Source organism: Agelaius phoeniceus, unplaced genomic scaffold (genome assembly GCF_051311805.1).
Source record: "Agelaius phoeniceus isolate bAgePho1 unplaced genomic scaffold, bAgePho1.hap1 Scaffold_515, whole genome shotgun sequence".
Taxonomy (NCBI): Eukaryota; Metazoa; Chordata; class Aves; order Passeriformes; family Icteridae; genus Agelaius; species Agelaius phoeniceus.
Window position 1 is genome coordinate 14,415 of NW_027510061.1, and position 5,586 is coordinate 20,000.

General features: G+C 46.7%; 1 long non-coding RNA gene across 2 annotated transcripts; it reads right to left on the reverse strand.

Annotated features, from left to right (window-relative positions):
* Window positions 1-417: 417 nt before the first annotated feature.
* On the reverse strand, window positions 418-5,356 carry LOC143693277 (uncharacterized). 2 transcript variants are annotated; one of them, XR_013180781.1, is made up of 4 exons: window positions 4,657-5,356; window positions 4,095-4,159; window positions 3,411-3,474; window positions 418-1,907 (listed from the first exon to the last, which is right to left on the reverse strand). It is a non-coding gene; the product is annotated as an uncharacterized LOC143693277 (long non-coding RNA). The 2 variants fall into 2 exon arrangements; XR_013180780.1 differs by lacking the exon at window positions 4,657-5,356 and having other exon boundaries at window positions 4,095-4,650.
* Window positions 5,357-5,586: the final 230 nt, after the last annotated feature.

The window sequence follows — 5,586 nt, forward strand, 5'->3', positions numbered from 1 at the left end:
AAGCAGCGCGCACGAGAGCAGCAGGCTCGCTTCGCCTGAGCTCGGCTCGCTTCGCTTCAGGCAGCCTCGGAAGCCTCGCCTCGGTTCGCTCGAGGCCGTCAGGGTCGGCCGCTCTCGCCTTGCTTCGGCCGAGCTCGTGCGATTCCCCCGAAGGCGGCGGCGTTCGGTTGTGGTTTTAGAAATATCCTCCTCTATCGATTGGATCTCTCTACAGTTAGATTTATATTTCTAGAATACTTCTATTAATCCAAAGAAAAACCCCATCTCTAACCAAATAAATACAAGAAAACACCTTCTTTTAAACGGTATCGAAATATTTTTATACTTTGTATAGTTATACTCACATTTATATTTATCGTTTCTTTTGATGCAATCTATTAATAATTATCTATAATATCTATAAAATTCTAGACATGTATTTAAAGTATTATCTATATTATGTATCGTATCTACTGCTGCAACTGATTTTTTCTTCTAGTTTTAAACTTTATCTGTATGTATTTATGATATCTTTCTAGACTTAGATTTCTACCTTCATATTCTTTGTATTTATCATTTTTATCATCAAAACCCTGCCTATTGACAAGTTAAAAAAAACGCTTTCTTTAACGATCTAAAAAATATTTTTATACTTATAATTTTCCTATTTCTATTTCTAATTTGCTCTCTAGTACGTGATAACATACCTGCTCCTGCACCGCAGTGGGGCTCCCTCTCCTGGGCACCTCGGGGTGCCCCCAGGGGCATCAGAGCCCGGCGTCTTCACCCCCCCCCCCCCCTTTTCCTCTAGTTAGAAACTACACTGGAACTTTTTTCTGGAAACAAAGACATGACCTAAATCCTCTCCCCATGTCCTAGACAGATAGATGTTCAGTTCTTAGTTGACTGGGCAGCAGTTTCTTCAATAGAATGATAAACAATATGGAAACGTTTTAGCTACAAGCAAATAGGCAAATCGGAACAAGGTCCTGGTGGCCAGCCACTGCAGTTCTTTTGAAGCAATTTTTTAAACAATCAAATACTGATACCACAAAAAATAAAGCAAAAAGCCGACTACTGGCTAAGAAAGAAGGAAAAATTAACCTTTGACGACAACAACAACATTCCAAGGACACAGGCTTTTTTCCAATCTCAGACCTTATTACTACTACCTCTCTTGGGAATTCTCATCGTGGATCCCAAAAGGAATAAATCCCTCAGCGTGTCCTAAAGCACCAAGGAGCTACCTACAAGTGAAGGTGGCTACTTTCAGTGCAGACACAGCTGATGACACAGCAGTAGCACAGTTCTGTGCTGCACAGGGATAGTACTGTCTCCTCTTCTCCAGCAGCTGACTCTCTCCTGCCATGGCTTCTGTAAATGCATCAGAGCACGACCTTAACCACAAACAGGCAAGAAAACACCATCCGAAGTCTTTCATTAAGCAGTACAAGAAGGGTTCCAAGCAGAGACCAACAGAATTTCAAGGAAGCAGTATGCAATTAAACCCCCTCAGATTTGTTCAAGTAGCCGGCAAAATGGAACCATTCAGAAACGACAAAGAAAACCCCCCCAAGTATTTATACAGGAGTCCTTAATGTCAGAAAGGGGATGACAGGTTATGTTCAGATAAGATGAATGTTTATTTGGATCTATAAATAAACTTCTCTCGTGGTCCTTTGCCAAAAAATAGAACCTACAAGTGAACACCTACACCTGCCTCAAGAGACCTAACGAGCCCCTGGCAGCCACCGGCATCAAAGCGCAGTGGATGTTTCTAATCCAGGCTAAGGAGAACAATATCACCTTTTGTTCTCTCCAGTTTGTTTCCTCTGCAGTCCTAGTTGCTTCTTATGATTTTTACAGTCTCTGTATCTTCTCGGGCAGCGCTGAGTCTGACGACCGGGATACGAGAGTCCTTCCCTGCCCTACGGAGAGAACCAGGAAAAAAAGTTCACAAAAGAACAGGGCAGTTTGAAGTTAATACCTCCGACGAGAAGCAGCACCCGACAAACAGAGCAACGGTGAACAAAGCGTGACACCTCCCTGGGGACAGAAGACTTACAAACTCTCCGGGATTTACAATTCTAGTAACCAAGCCCTTCAGCACAGCAGCCAAGTGTCCCATCAGGTGGTGCTGCACCAAAGCACGATCCGAGAGGTTCCAAAGAGTGAAATGCACGTTACTGTCCAAAGACGTAAAATCTTGCAAAATAACAAAACTACAATAGATCTAAACTACAGGGCAAGAGTACAAGTGTTAGCTTGAGGAGCTGGAACCATCCAGGTGAGCAACTGCTAACTGGATCCTCAACAGACTTTGAGGAACCCTTCAGGATACAGAAGGGTTTTCCCCAGAAATTGCACAGGCCGAGTTTTGATAGAAGTACACTTGCCAGATGCTCAGAAACGTCACCCATCCTCCTCCGGGTGTCCTGAGAGAGCTGCGAATGGCTCTCACCTGGTTTGAGCTGGTTCTGTAAGGGCTCAGGCTGAATTTCACCAGATGCAACCAAACTGGGCAACACCCAGTGGGACAGAAGGAACCCAAAGCTTGTTTTACCCAACGCTTGGGTAAGCAGAGCTCCAGCAAATACTGAGGAAACGGACAGAACGGGGTAACAAATAATAAACGTAACTTTTTTTTTTTTAACTTGCCTTTTTTTTTTTTTTCAGATGAGCAAAACAATTAAGGAGAAGGTGAAAACCTCACCATGACTGAACATTTCATCACCTGTAAGCTGACCATCCTTAGCATAGAGGACTCCAAATTTAAAATTCACCGATCCCAGGAAAATAAAACCAAATATTATTTGGTGAACAGTCAAACAGAAGACATAAAAATTTGTTTCCTCTAATCTTTGCCTACATCCTACACGTTAGAACATACATTTTATACCATCTCCTACTACACAATAATTTACCTTTAAACTTTGATAGTATAGCATAAAATCATTAACTTAGACGGGTGATCTATTATTATTAAGTTGGTGCTTCAAGTTATTTTTGCTGTCAGGTTCAAAAAAACATGACTTCTTTTTACTGTAACGAGCAATTGATTTAGAAGTCATCAAAAGCCCATCAAAATACAAAGCCGCATTCACCGGACGGGTCTGTGAGCAAGAAGTAGTTAGGCTTGTACTCACCTCTTGCCCTTCAAGAACCAATAAATCCTGTCAACAAAAACAGCATCTTTAGCCCCCTCCTATTAAAGATTCTACAAGGATGATGGTTTTATTGGTGTTTAGAAGTTTGGATTTGAAATGGCCAGTTCAATGGATAAAGAGACAGTTTAAGTAGTATTAGATTATTATTATTATTATTCTTATTAGCTACTGGAAGAAACAAACCAGTAGGATCTATACTTAATTCCTTCTATTTCCAGGAAATCATAAAGAAAAAGAACCAAACCAAAAAAAGTCACTTCCTACCTTTTGTATCTCAGGATGAAAAATGTCTCTTGGGCTCTTCTCCAGTTTCTCCAGACTCCTGGCACTGAAATGCAAATGAACGAGTGCTTTATCGGAGGGCAAGTGCACATTCCAACCCCGAACCCCCAACCGATGGCAGTTACAGCGCTTACAAAATGAATCCTTCCCAGAGCCTCTGGGAAATGGAACGGTTTGTGCAACTGCCATTTCTTCCCCAAAATACTAACTCCCAACACTTCCTAAACTTAGTTTGCATTTTAAAAACAGAAATTAGGGAGACTCAGGGTGGAGATCAGGTTGAAATTGATTTCCTTCTAAAGCACAGGGGCTCTGTTCCATCACCCTTCACTTTGGCTCCACACGGAATCACAGGGAGCATTTTAGGAGGGCTCAAGAACCAACTCTATTTCTCTCTTTTTTCTAGTTCTCTCTCTTCCTAAATAATTCAAGGCAAGTCAAATGAAAAAGGACAAGTTCAGCAGCAAATTCACACTTTTCCCCTTTGTCTGCTCAAGAACAGGCTTTAAAACCACTTCTTGCTGCCTTCAACGGTTAAGACTTGCAAAACAGTTTCGCAAGTTTGATAGGTTTATCATAAAAACCACAGAACGCAAGCTCTGAATGACAGGAAAAGGTACACAGGCAAATATCTCAGCTGATGGTGGCTTATTTGTAAACACAGACCTTAACGGAGATTGCACGGAGAATGTTTCAGTGGGACTCGAAGGGAAAAATATTTCCTGAGTACCCTGTAAACAAGAAAAGCTAGGATATATTACAGGACATACCCACGTGTTCTGCATATTCAAATAGGATTATCAATAAAAACATTTAAGAAGGAAGAAAACCAAGGTAATTTTACTCAGCTATATTTACTGCCGATTTAGAGGAAAAAAAAAAAAAAAAAAAGTGAACCAGAAACGCCTACAGTAGAACTTTAAAACAATTGCTTGGATAAAAGCAGCTCATGGAACATGAAGTAGAAAAAAAGCGAAACCAGTATCAGACCTGCCTATTTTCTTACCATTGCACAAGAAAATCCGACAAGCGGTAGAAAGTCACTGCCTAAAACCGATCCTAGGACGTAACCGAGAACAATGGAGGCATTTGCTAATCTAAACGGAAACCTTTTCCGGACCCTAGTGTCAAATCACACGTTTTGTCTCTCAGCAGCTCGAGGCTGGAGAGCATTTCCCCTGGGGGTCGGGAGGGTAGGGGCACAAGGGGCTGAGTTTGCCGATCGCACCTGTGCCATCAGAAGGATCCTGCCCGGCGCTCCTTGCGCTCGCCATTCTCCGGGCCATCGCTGTGTTTTACTGCTCAGCGATGCCGCTCCATCTGTTTGCGTGGAAGGAAGAGCCACGAGCACTGAGGCACTCAGCAGCCGTGTCATGCCAGCGATGTCGAGCGCTCTCTGCTCGCAAGGCTGAGCACGCCGCGGAGCCGCCTCCGCAGCCGCTCGTCCGCCCCCGCCCGCAGCAGCGGCAGCGGCCCGAGGGAGACGCTGCAGCTCGGCGGCTCCCGCGCCTCCGCCAGCCCGAGGGCAGCCGCCGCACAGTGACCGCGGCAGCGCCCGGCGCCGCTCGCCCGGGGCGGCTCCTGCAGCTCCCGGCCCGCGGCAGCAAAGCACCGCCTGGCGCTCCGCCATCGGCGGGCGGCAGCGCGCCCCGCCCGAGCTCAGCCCCCGCCACCGGGACCGCTGAGCGAGGCCGAGGCACCGGGCGGACGCCCCTTCCGCGCCGCTCGGCTCCGTGCGGGCGGCCGGACGGAGGCTTCGCCCCTCCAGCGTCGCTGCCGCGGCTCCGTCCCGCGCGGGACAGGCGCCGGGAGCTCCCCGCGCCCAGCCCGCTCCCCCGGCGAGCGGCCGCCTCGGGCCGCCAGCCATTCATATGGCGCGTCGGCCGTTGCGTCAGACGCCGCGCTTTACGGCCGCAGGGCCTGCCGGGAGTTGGAGTCTCGGACTGACAGCCACCGCTCCGTTCTCCGCCACCGGGAGCTGCGCTCCCGCCAGGGGATCAAACGGCTCCTTCGCTCCTGGGCGCGGAAGCACCTTAGGCAGCACCGCCCCTCCCGAATGTCCTTTCTTTTCCACTCCAACTCTTTTTTCTTTTTTTCCACTCTGTTTTTCACCCCCTTTTCCACTTTCGCTCTTTCTTTTTCACTCTCACCCTTTTCC